At 40.3% G+C, this 10,621-nt stretch overlaps 1 long non-coding RNA gene across 1 annotated transcript; it reads right to left on the reverse strand.

Annotated features, from left to right (window-relative positions):
* Positions 1–203: 203 nt before the first annotated feature.
* LOC120323408 lies at positions 204–3,741 on the reverse strand. The gene is made up of 3 exons (XR_005563801.1): positions 3,549–3,741; positions 3,190–3,225; positions 204–342 (listed from the first exon to the last, which is right to left on the reverse strand). It is a non-coding gene; the product is annotated as an uncharacterized LOC120323408 (long non-coding RNA).
* Between the last annotated feature and the right edge of the window lie 6,880 nt (positions 3,742–10,621).

Below are 10,621 nucleotides of genomic sequence, written 5' to 3' on the forward strand. Positions count from 1 at the left end.
GCTCCCCCATCTCTGTAATGCATTAATGACGGAAGCATCCAGGCAGTTCCTCCTGCAATTCCCACCTGGTTTTTTATCCTGGGATAAACCACACTGCCCATCAAAGACGGCGAAAAGGGGGCCATGGTGTGTGTGAGGGCTGGTGGGGAGGAGGCATGGGAAGACTTGACTGTCTTTCCTCAGCACCACACTGATCTCGTGCATTATGCTCTAAACCAAACTTTATGCCACCCCTCATGGTACCCACACAGTCAGTCTGCAGAAATACATCCATTGGCTTGGGACAGGAGCATCCTGAATCTGGCAGGAGTGGACAGATGAACCAAGGGGTAACGCCTGCAGCTAGAAAGACAAGGGGGGGAAAGGGTTGATGAAAGAAGTGTGATTAAGTCCTTGAAGGCTGTTTTATGCCTTTAGTTTGGTCTTTTGGTAGTGCTCCTAATGAATCTGGAGGATAAATGAGACTGCAGGTGGAGAGCCCTGGAGCCATGCAGGTGCTGGTGTGCTGGCTCTGCATCTCTTATCAGAAAAGGGACTGAGATTTGCATTTCTGGTGAACACAACACACCTCCTGCTTTGTTGCTACTCCTCTCTGCCTGCAGCACTGATACCTCTGTCAGGGAACGTGTGAAACAAAGACAACACTTTGAACACTTATAGTTCATGCAAGATTGCTTAGGAAGCCTGAACTTGCATACAGCAACCTGTCAAAATAAGCCCAAATCAGATCTTGAGAGTGTCAGAAAGGCTCAAGGACTCATCACGACGATGAAGGAAGCGTTGCAAGCATAAACACATATAAACATTTTTGCTGCTGCTTCACCTGAGTGTGAAGTGACACTGTATTGTGCCATTTATTCAGGTCGTGTCAGCATTGGTTCAGATGACACAGGAATGATGGAAATATGAAGAATGTGTGCAGGGTTCATACAATGCCAACATAGTGTCTCACCTGCTTTGATAATGTAATAAAAATCAGAGATCAAGGAAACTTAATAGATGGTACAGTGATGTCTGTAGCTTTATTGCTGGTAGGATATTGTATTTATTCTTTCTTAAGGGAAAGAAGCAATGGGGAGGTTTCTCCCCTTTTCCATGGTCAATTATTCCATGTAAGAATAATGAGTGTCCTCACTGCTAGGGCATTTGCTGTATGATTCATCTCACCTAAGTTTAGATGCCTGTAATAAAAAATCTACTGCTGAGCTTGTCACCCTTGACTTCTTCTATAGCAAACGGACAGAAATAGGTGTTTTAAGGGCTTCATTCATCTGTCCTGTGACCTGTGTTAGACCTTACAAAGACAAGACTCTCATGCTTAGCTCCAGGGGTTATATTAATTATCACTCCACTGTTTGTCAGGAGAGCTCAGGTTAATGGGGATATCAACATTTAATGATTTGAAGAATATTCTTTTTTAACTAAAGATGTCCTTTATTTATTATTATGACCTGAAATCTATATCATACATCAAAGAACACTGAACTCTGAGGAACAGATGGAAAGGAGGGGTCACCTTCTTCCTTGAGGCAAGAGCCACATTCCAAGACTATCTGACTATTTTCCACCTTACAAATCTCTAGTTACTAAAAATGAAGGTCCAAAACCAATGTACTCAATCTCTCTTTCTTTCTTTCTTCTTTTGGTCATCTCATTTTTTATGTAGGTTTTGGTCTTTTAAAATATTTAAATGTAATAATTTTAGTTTATTACAGCGTATTGGAGTATCCACTTTATGACTTTGGGGGTACACATAGTATATTTTCTAGGATCAAGCATCCATTGCAGCATTTCCATTGAGCAAAGGAGATTGAACAATAAGCAGCATGATCCCCTCTGCAATTATGGTGTGCATAAACTCAAATTTCAGCTCCTAAATGTTTAGATTTTATCCCAGGCACCTGCCAAACTTTTCCACACCAGGTATCCCACCTGTTCCACCAGTGCTGCCAGCATTTTTTTGCTCACTTCTTATCCTCAGCTGCTCAGCTTTCACTGGAAAACATCTCCCCAGCCTTCTCCAAGCCAAGGTGTGCTGCCCCACCAAACCAAGCCTTTAAAGTCCCCCTATTCAATGGCTTTTTTGAAGTCAATGAGGAAAACAGCACTATTTCCATAGGAAATGTATTCTGATGTCAGAGTGCACAGGGAATTTATTCTTCTGTCAGTTTTATGCCTTTCAGCCATTAAAGCCTAAGTGGTTTTCACAGGGTTATGACATGCTTGGCAGTTTGGTGCACTATAAAATATCATTTATTTACACTCATATTCCTTAAGCAATTTAGATTTATTTGTGTGTGTGCATTTCTCCAGTTGTGGCCACATGCACACAAAGCCTCTTCTTTCCTGACCTAATCAACTCATCTCCAAACATCGATTTCTTCTCTGTTGTCTTTTAGGATTTATTTTGTAGGATTTTTTTTCTTCAATGTAAAATTAATGCAGTGCTGCTTAAAAATCCTGGGACTAATGGCCCTGAAGGGTGAATGCTGCTGTTATCCACTGCCAGAGGCTGCTGCCCAGTCTAATCTGGAGGGAGCAACTGCAGAACAGGTGAGGATGCTCAGATTTAAGACCTGTTACCATTCAGCCATTCAGCCCACTAACCCTCCTGACAAGGTGATTAATTACTAATACTCCTAACTATTGATAATTAATAGTAATGATTATGATTTAGCTCCCAGTGACTGAGGAACTTAGGTTTCATTTTCCTCCACCTCATTTCTTTCCCACTCCTTTACACATCAGAATATTTTTCATGTGTTTTGCGGTCGTGGAAATGAAATTTTGGCCTCCTCATCCCTACTCCTTGCAACAATGTTTGTGGGTGTCCTACACTTCCCAACAGCGGCTGCCAAAGATCTCTGTTAGTATGAGATCCTCACATTGGGCAAAATGAATTACATCAGAAAATACAAGTATTTCATGGACCAACGGTCCATGTTGGCAGAATATTTCCTCCAGCAAAAAACAGGAATGACTGCTTTCATAAAGCATATTGTAAACAGGCAAATAACAGAGTAATTCTTCCTCCCACCTCCCGGCAGGTGACTCCCGAAGGCACAAGTCACATGGAGATTCCAGTCACAGATTTACCATTGTGAGTCTGTGTGGTCCCTTACAAAGTGGTTTGGTGCTTTTTGAACTTTACCATATTTTGTGGGAAAGAGATGCTGCCTGACAACTTACTTCTCTTTGCTTGGTCTCACTGTTTCACTGCTCAGCCTAAAATTAGAATCATAAAGTTATTAAGGCTGGAGAAGACCTCCAAGATCATCAAGTCCAACCTTACCCCCAACACCACCATCTGCCCTAAACCACACTACAAAGTGCCAAATCTCCTCATTTTTTGAACGCTTCCAGGGGTGGTGATTCCACTACTTGCAATGAGCAAGACAGTGAATAATTATTTCCTGATCAGAACTCTTTCTTTCCATCATTCATAAGTTTCTAAAACCCTGATATATCATTCATTAATCATGTATTTTCCACTCTTCTGTTTTCAACTAAGAAAAAAAAAAAAAAAACAAGTCTAAGCTCATTCATACTTTTCCATAGAAAAAATGACAGCTGAGGAGCTCCACTTGTCACAGATTTTCTAGGATAGAAGCACTCCCAGGCATCCTGAGTAGTTCTGATGCTGTTTGGCACTGTGCACACTGTGTATAACGACAGTGGTGATGATGTTACCTGGTGTCCTGGATAAAAGAGGAATAAAAAGTCTGTACACTTAGTGTTCCCATTATTTCTTGGAGCCACAAAACCCAGAAACACCAAATTCACATTTCTCTGTGTTACATTATTTCAGATACTCAGTTGTGATTTTTCTCCTAAATGCAGGAAAATATTCAAATTGCAATTATATTTTAAGGGTACTTTTCATAGTGAAATATCATTTTCTCTTGGATGTTAAACCAAAACTTGAAATCTACCTCTGCTTTTCTTTTATATAGCTAGCTAGCTAGGATCTTAATGCTGCCATTTCTAAATTGGAAGGTAAACATTAACAGATTTAGCAGGATGGATGTATTTAAGAGCACAGATGATCAGAGTGAATGGCATGTTTACTTCTAATGATCAATCTGCTTGAGGATAACAGCCTATTATCTAAAGGAGCAAAGTAGTTCTCTTCACTGAATGGCAGAGATGCAGTAGAGAGGTTCAAATCCTGATGAAGATGCAAATCTGAGACCAGACATGCCCGAAAGCAATTGTTGCTGCCTGAAAAATTGCGCATCAGTTGGGATATTTCTTGAAAACAGTCTCACAAATTTCAAACAGCAAGGAAATTAGTTTTCTCTCTTGTGAAATGAATGACTTCCCGTGACTTCTCCCTCCTGGCTGAAATGTCAATCCAGGTCTCTGAGATGAGAGAACACATACCCAAGGTCTGTAAAGAGGGGGAGGGAAATCATATACAAGATATCCCAGTATATTAAAAACCTGGAAGGAAATATTTGCAATATCCTGTAGAGGATATCAGAATATAAGATCAGAATGTGTAACCCAAGCTGCAAAACCACGTGCAGTGGGCTGGCATAGTATGTTCTTGCAGATAATACTCCTTTTTACCCCAGGGCTGGACTACAAATGCAAGGATTTTAAATGAGACTGTGCTTTTAAATGTTTGCCACCTTGAACTCTTAATTCATGTCATTATGACTTCAAAGCCACCTGCCACCAAAAAGAGAACGTGGAACAACACCATGCACAGAAGGTTTGTTTATTCCCTTGCTTTTTAACCATGATGAGTTTTGATTCAGGTTTGGAAACAATTTAAAGGAGGGACCAAATTCTGTCTGCTTTGAGCAATCCCAGAGAGGACCCTGTGTTTCTCTATCCCTGTATCTCTCTGGTCCAGAGAATGACCTGATCTCTCCAATTCTGTATGTTGATACACACTTTCCTGGGGATTTATTTGCAACCCACAGTATGGATTGTAATGTGGATGGATAAGAGAATAAGACTGAAAGGGACTTTCTCAGTGAATCTCTGATTTGGCCCAGTAACTGTATCCCATCAGGAGTTGTTTTGTGCATAAATTGTAAAAGAGACTGTGACTGAATGTGTAATCCCACTTTGGCCAAGAAAGGATCAGAGCTGCCAGGGCTTTGCTTTGCCTGTGTCCACTGTACCTCCACAAGGACATTTCCCTTTCTGAGGACCTGTTTCACCCCCCACCCAGACTGTAAACCCTCACTCTGTCCTCTTCCTGGCCAGTGCCTTTGTTTCATCCCACGTTCTCTTTCCTGCAGTCTGAGTCAAGTGGGTGTGAATGGCTTCAACACCTTAAAGACCAATTGAGCAGCAAATTTCCTGAGTCTTACTCTTTTTTTGACACTCTGTGTGCTCGTGAGGCTCTCTAGCAGCTCTGAGAATAAAAAGCAAGGGGCTGCAGGGTTCAGCTTCCCTAAACTTGCCCTTGAACCAGCTCTTTTTGTACCAGAATTGAGAAATTAAAGGCTATTGTTTGCACAAACCTTGGTGAACAAAATGAAGCCTGGAGAGGTCTGTTGCTTTGGGTGCCACTGGTGCAGATGCTGTTAGACAATATTTTACTCTGCTGGCCGTTGAAAGATTTTCTGAGGGTGTGTCTCAGCCTTCAGAGAGTGACAGCTAAGTAAAATCCTCAGGGCCTTTGTATCAAATAGGGAATGCTGCAATGGCCTGTTGTGAACACTAGAAGAAAAAGGTTTCACGGCCCTGAAAGCACATGGTCTTTTCACCAAACTTTACAAAGGAAGACTGAATCTGTCATCATTCACCCATATTACAGCAGAATCTATAAAATCTTTCTCCCAGTCCAACCCAGGCTGTTTTCTGAAATATGATGTTTCCCAACCTCCCTCCACAGGCTCCATCTCAAGAATCTGAAATTCGTCTTTTTCATTAGCCTGCAAATGGGCAAATGGCCCACTTGGTGAAACACTTTGCAGATGTGGGGAAAATTTAGCCAACAGACTGTCATGGGGATGATTTCCCCTCATCACGGAAACAAAGGCACAATTAAGGGATGGGAAACATCTGAATTATTTGCTGCTGATGAAAAGAAGAAAAATGGATTCATGTTTTGCAACTTTGAATATGGGAAAATGATATTGCCCTTCTTTCCCTGGGCCACCAAACCAGGCCGTTGTCATTAGTCTTTCAATTCCTTCTTTTGTTCTCTCAAGAAGCTGCAAATTGTCTGTTTTCATCAGTTACTGCAGCCACAGCAGAGCTTTTACACGTGTGATAACAAAGGACTAGATAGAAATAGGCAAAGTTGTTCAGCTTTCTTTAGGGTGTGAAGAATGGCACTGAAGTTTAGGGAAATTTCCTCTGAAATTACAAACTGGGGATATAAGGTAGTGGGAGCCTCTTCCAGAGGAAAAAAGGCATGAAAACCAGGAGAACTTTCCTCAGGAACTTCCTCTTTAGAGTATTCTGCAAACTGTGATTTAAAAAAAAAAAAATAAAAAAATGTGGAGCTCTAGAATTGTCATTGCCTAAATTTTGTGTAGAATCCATTAGAATCTATCGAAGACAGGAGAATGCAAACCCACAAATAGCATCCCAGTCCTTTTCCCAGGGATATAAGTTGACACCTGCTTCTAGTTTTCCATGAAGAAAACTAATCCAAAAAATATAACAATGCACTTTCTGAACAAAGGCACCAAAATACTGACCCAGTGCTGAAAGAAAGGACTGTTGTGGTTTAACTCTACCTTCCCACTGTATGTGAGACTCATGGACATAACCTCACATGTTCTGCATATCAGAGAGTGTCCATCAACTGGAAGAGAACTTCATTGGAAGAGACACATCCCTGTCCTTAAGCACTGGTGCCAGCTCTCTACGTGGTTCCTACAAATCTGTGAGGAACCAACTCTGTTATTGCTGGGACACAGTGAGAATGTGCTGGGAATCTTCTTAGTTTGTGTTCCCAGCTGCAGTTATTATCACAACAGGGCAACTGAAATTCAGCACCCAAAAATTAGAGGAAATATTTGGCTTTAATTTTGTTCATCAGATATCTCCCTCTCAAGTTGGCACGATCCCAGAAATAGCAACATTTTGAAAATTAGCTCCTAAGAATTTGCAAAACTCTCACAAGACACAGTATTGAACACAAGAGTCCAATAAGGTATTTTTAGTTTTATCTTTAGAACAGGGTTGAGTGAGGTACAAGGATAAACTGGGATAAACTTGCTGCAGTCACTGAACAGGGAAACAGAAACAACATATTGGCTGTCTTCTTTTTAAGTTATCACTATGTTCTGTGCACAAAATAAAGCATGAATGTGGGGGTGAATGTGATCACATAATTAAATTAAAGTGTGATCCCAGTCATGTGTTTTTGTTGATGCATTTGAGATTTTTAATAATTTTCTACACAATAGTAAATAATTGAAGGCAAAAGTATGAACATTAAAAGACCTCAGAAGTAGCTCGGGAGACTTTTGTCAGCATTGGAGTGAAGATCTTATGCAAAATTACTGGAGAAAAATAAAAATAGAAGGTGAAATACAGATATTTTTGTGGGAAGACAATCAGGAGACATTTAGCATCACCTGTCATGATGAGTTAATAAAACATCTAAGTTAAAAAAGAGCTGAGCTCTAATGTCCTAAGAGATAATGAGGAAAACTAAGGAGTCTTTGGTGTGATGCAGGAGCAATTGGAGGAGTCCTTCATAACCCCCATTAACAGGGTGAGAAAATCAGAGCAATGAGCCATAGAGAAATTGTAGGGCCTAAGAAAAGCTGAGAGGACAAAGCAGTTTAATGTTGTCACAAAACTGAATCTTCACATCGTAAGGAACTCCAAGACCTCACCATCTGTCCTGGTTGGAGATCAGAATGTGCAGGCAAAGGACTGACAATATGGGCAAAATCATAATTGAGGGAGGAGTGTGACTTAGGAATATGAAAACATATCAGGAGATAAAAGCAGGTCAATTTTGCTTTCATTTGGTCAAGAAATAAGTGAACTTTTTTAATAATGCAATAATGTACATTGGTCTCATTACAGCATGTAAATATAGCATTGCAATTATATAAAAATAATAGAGAAATCAGAAATAAGTGATGGTAGGATCAGATTAATTCCTTCAACTTAGCAAAATTAAAAGAAACAGTGAAATTATCAGCTTGATCACTTTTAGAGTAAAAGTTTAATTTCCCACAAAATAAAGTTCAGAAAAGTGTGCATTTTCTAAATAATAGAATTTTTCTTTCAACTAAGATCTGTTTGTAATGGGCAAGATGTTGGTAGGTGAAAAAAAGACACATAAGAAAGGCTGTTCCTAAAAGTACAAAAAAGGAAATAGTAATAAAATTTTCTGTTTCTTTTCCTAGAAAATCAGAACCCAAATAATGGATTTGTTGTCTTGGGTAATTTTATTTTTTATCCACAGTAGAAGGGATTTTCAACATCTCAGTGGAAAAAAAAAAATCAAGAACTGAGATTTATTATTTAAATGTGCTTGCTGGAAATTGAAAGGGAAATGTCAAAGAAGGGCTGGGCTAAGGATGGGCTGAGCTGTGTGACAGTGTGGGGATCATTTTTTGAGTCATCAGTGTCAAGTAATTAAAAGAAAAATAAGGGGATCTTGTGGCTGGGTGTGGCGACACCCAGGGAAAGAGGAGCAGGATGAATCCTGTGAACCCACTGCGGGAACTGGGAGAACCCTTGAAGAACAGATGATGAGCTTTTCAGAGGCAAACAAGAAAATTACAGAGAGAGTTGTGTTATGGACTTACAAGACTTGAAAGGTGTCAGGATTTCAGGGAAGAGAAGAGAGAATCCAACCTGTGCAGTAAATGAATCAAATAGCCTTTGTGCAAAATTTACCCTTCATTCTTTCTACATTCCTCTTTCTTCTTGTTGTTGTTGTAAAGAAAATGGTCTTCCAGGAAGTCATTACATTGATTCCCTGTCACATTAGTCCACGCTGAAAACTGAGGTCCTGCCAAGTGAAACAATAGAGATGAAAGATTTTATTTTCCCCCCTCTCAGTTTTTGATGTGAGCTATTCCATCTCAGGGGTCTTTGCTAACAAATTTCACTCCAAGTCTTTTCATTATTAATTCTCCCTCATTTATCTGCTTCAGTGTTGTCCACCGAGCTTGTTCACACAGAGTAGAGATTCCCAGAGTCATTACAGTTGAAAAAGACCTCTAAGATCATCAAGCCTAATAATTAACCCAGCACTGCCAGGTCCACCACTAAACCATGTCCCAGGCACCATATCTACACAGTCTTCAAACACTTCCAAGGATGGTAACTCCACCACTTCCCTGGACAGCCTGTTCCAGTGCTTGATCATTCTTTCTGTCAGGAATTTTTTTCCTAATGTCCAATCTACACCTCCCCTGGTGAAATTTGAGGCCATTTCCTCTCATCCTAACACTCGTTACCTGGGAGAAGAGACCAACCCTCACCTGGCTACAACCTCGTCTCAGGGAGTTGTAGAGAGTGAGAAGGTTCCCCCTGAGCCCCCTTTTCTCCAGGCTGAGCCCTCCCAGCTCCCTCAGCTGCTCGTCTTCAGACTCATGCTCCAAGTGTTGTTGATATGTTCTGGATCATGGGCACAGGAACAAATCATTTTGGCATAAGCAAAGCTGTGGTGCCTAAGCAGCATCCTTTGGATACTCTGGAGTGGGGGAAGATGCTCAGACTCTGCTTTAAGTGGGGTCATTGCAACAGGGAATCCAGCATGGGACTTCTAATATATGGTGGTGCACACCTGCCTGCGACATCTGAAGATCAAATCCTTCCAGCAGAGAAGCAATCATTGTTAACACAGACCTACACAAAGCCTGTTTCCTGAATTAAGACAATAATATCAGTTGCTGTTTTTCTCTTTTGATGCATATCAGTAATGTCCTCCCTAAAAGGGTTTCCTTCATGGATCCATTTGTTCTGCTGGATGTCATTTCTCAAGTAACCTCCATGCACCTGGACCCAAATTCATATCTTCGAGCAGCTCGCCCTGTTTTCTTTCCATAACCACATCTCTCCCACTTTCTCTCTGGTGGTTGCACATTACCTGAGGCTGTACTGGTTGAACTCTCTAGCAGGAGCTTTCTGTCTGTTCTTTGCTATCAAGGGAACAGGCAATTTAGCAGTACAGCTGTTTGAAAATGCTGTGCTGGGAGATTTTCAGCTTTAACAGCTCATTGCAGGGCTTGTTTGTTTTTGTTTTGTAATTACTTCTCATTTTGAAATGTGTGCTGCTCGTTATAATCCATCACACGTAAGGATATAATTTATCATGTTGCAAAGTTGAAATTAAAAAAAAGAAAAAAAAAACATCGAGTTTCAAAACTTTCTTTTTCCCTTTTGGATTTTTATCCTTTCATTGTAAACATTCATTCCAGTCTGGAAGGATGTTTTGCTTCAAAATAAATCAGCATTTATCATACAAAGGATATTCTGAATTTCTCTCAGCTGTAATAAGAAGTTTGAGAAGTTGATGATGACTCTGGTTTAAGGGGAAGCAGGATTTTTTAATCAAGGAATGGTATTCCTTTCTCAAACATCATCCTGAGCTGAATTTAGCTGCTGCTGTGAGAGAAAGAACATTTTTTAAACTGCATTCACATTTGGTTACCACTGAATATCCTGTAATGGAGAG

The sequence above is a fragment of the Pipra filicauda genome, unplaced genomic scaffold (genome assembly GCF_003945595.2).
Source record: "Pipra filicauda isolate LSUMZ 115617 unplaced genomic scaffold, ASM394559v2 scaffold251_size2273266_pilon, whole genome shotgun sequence".
NCBI classification, from domain to species: Eukaryota; Metazoa; Chordata; class Aves; order Passeriformes; family Pipridae; genus Pipra; species Pipra filicauda.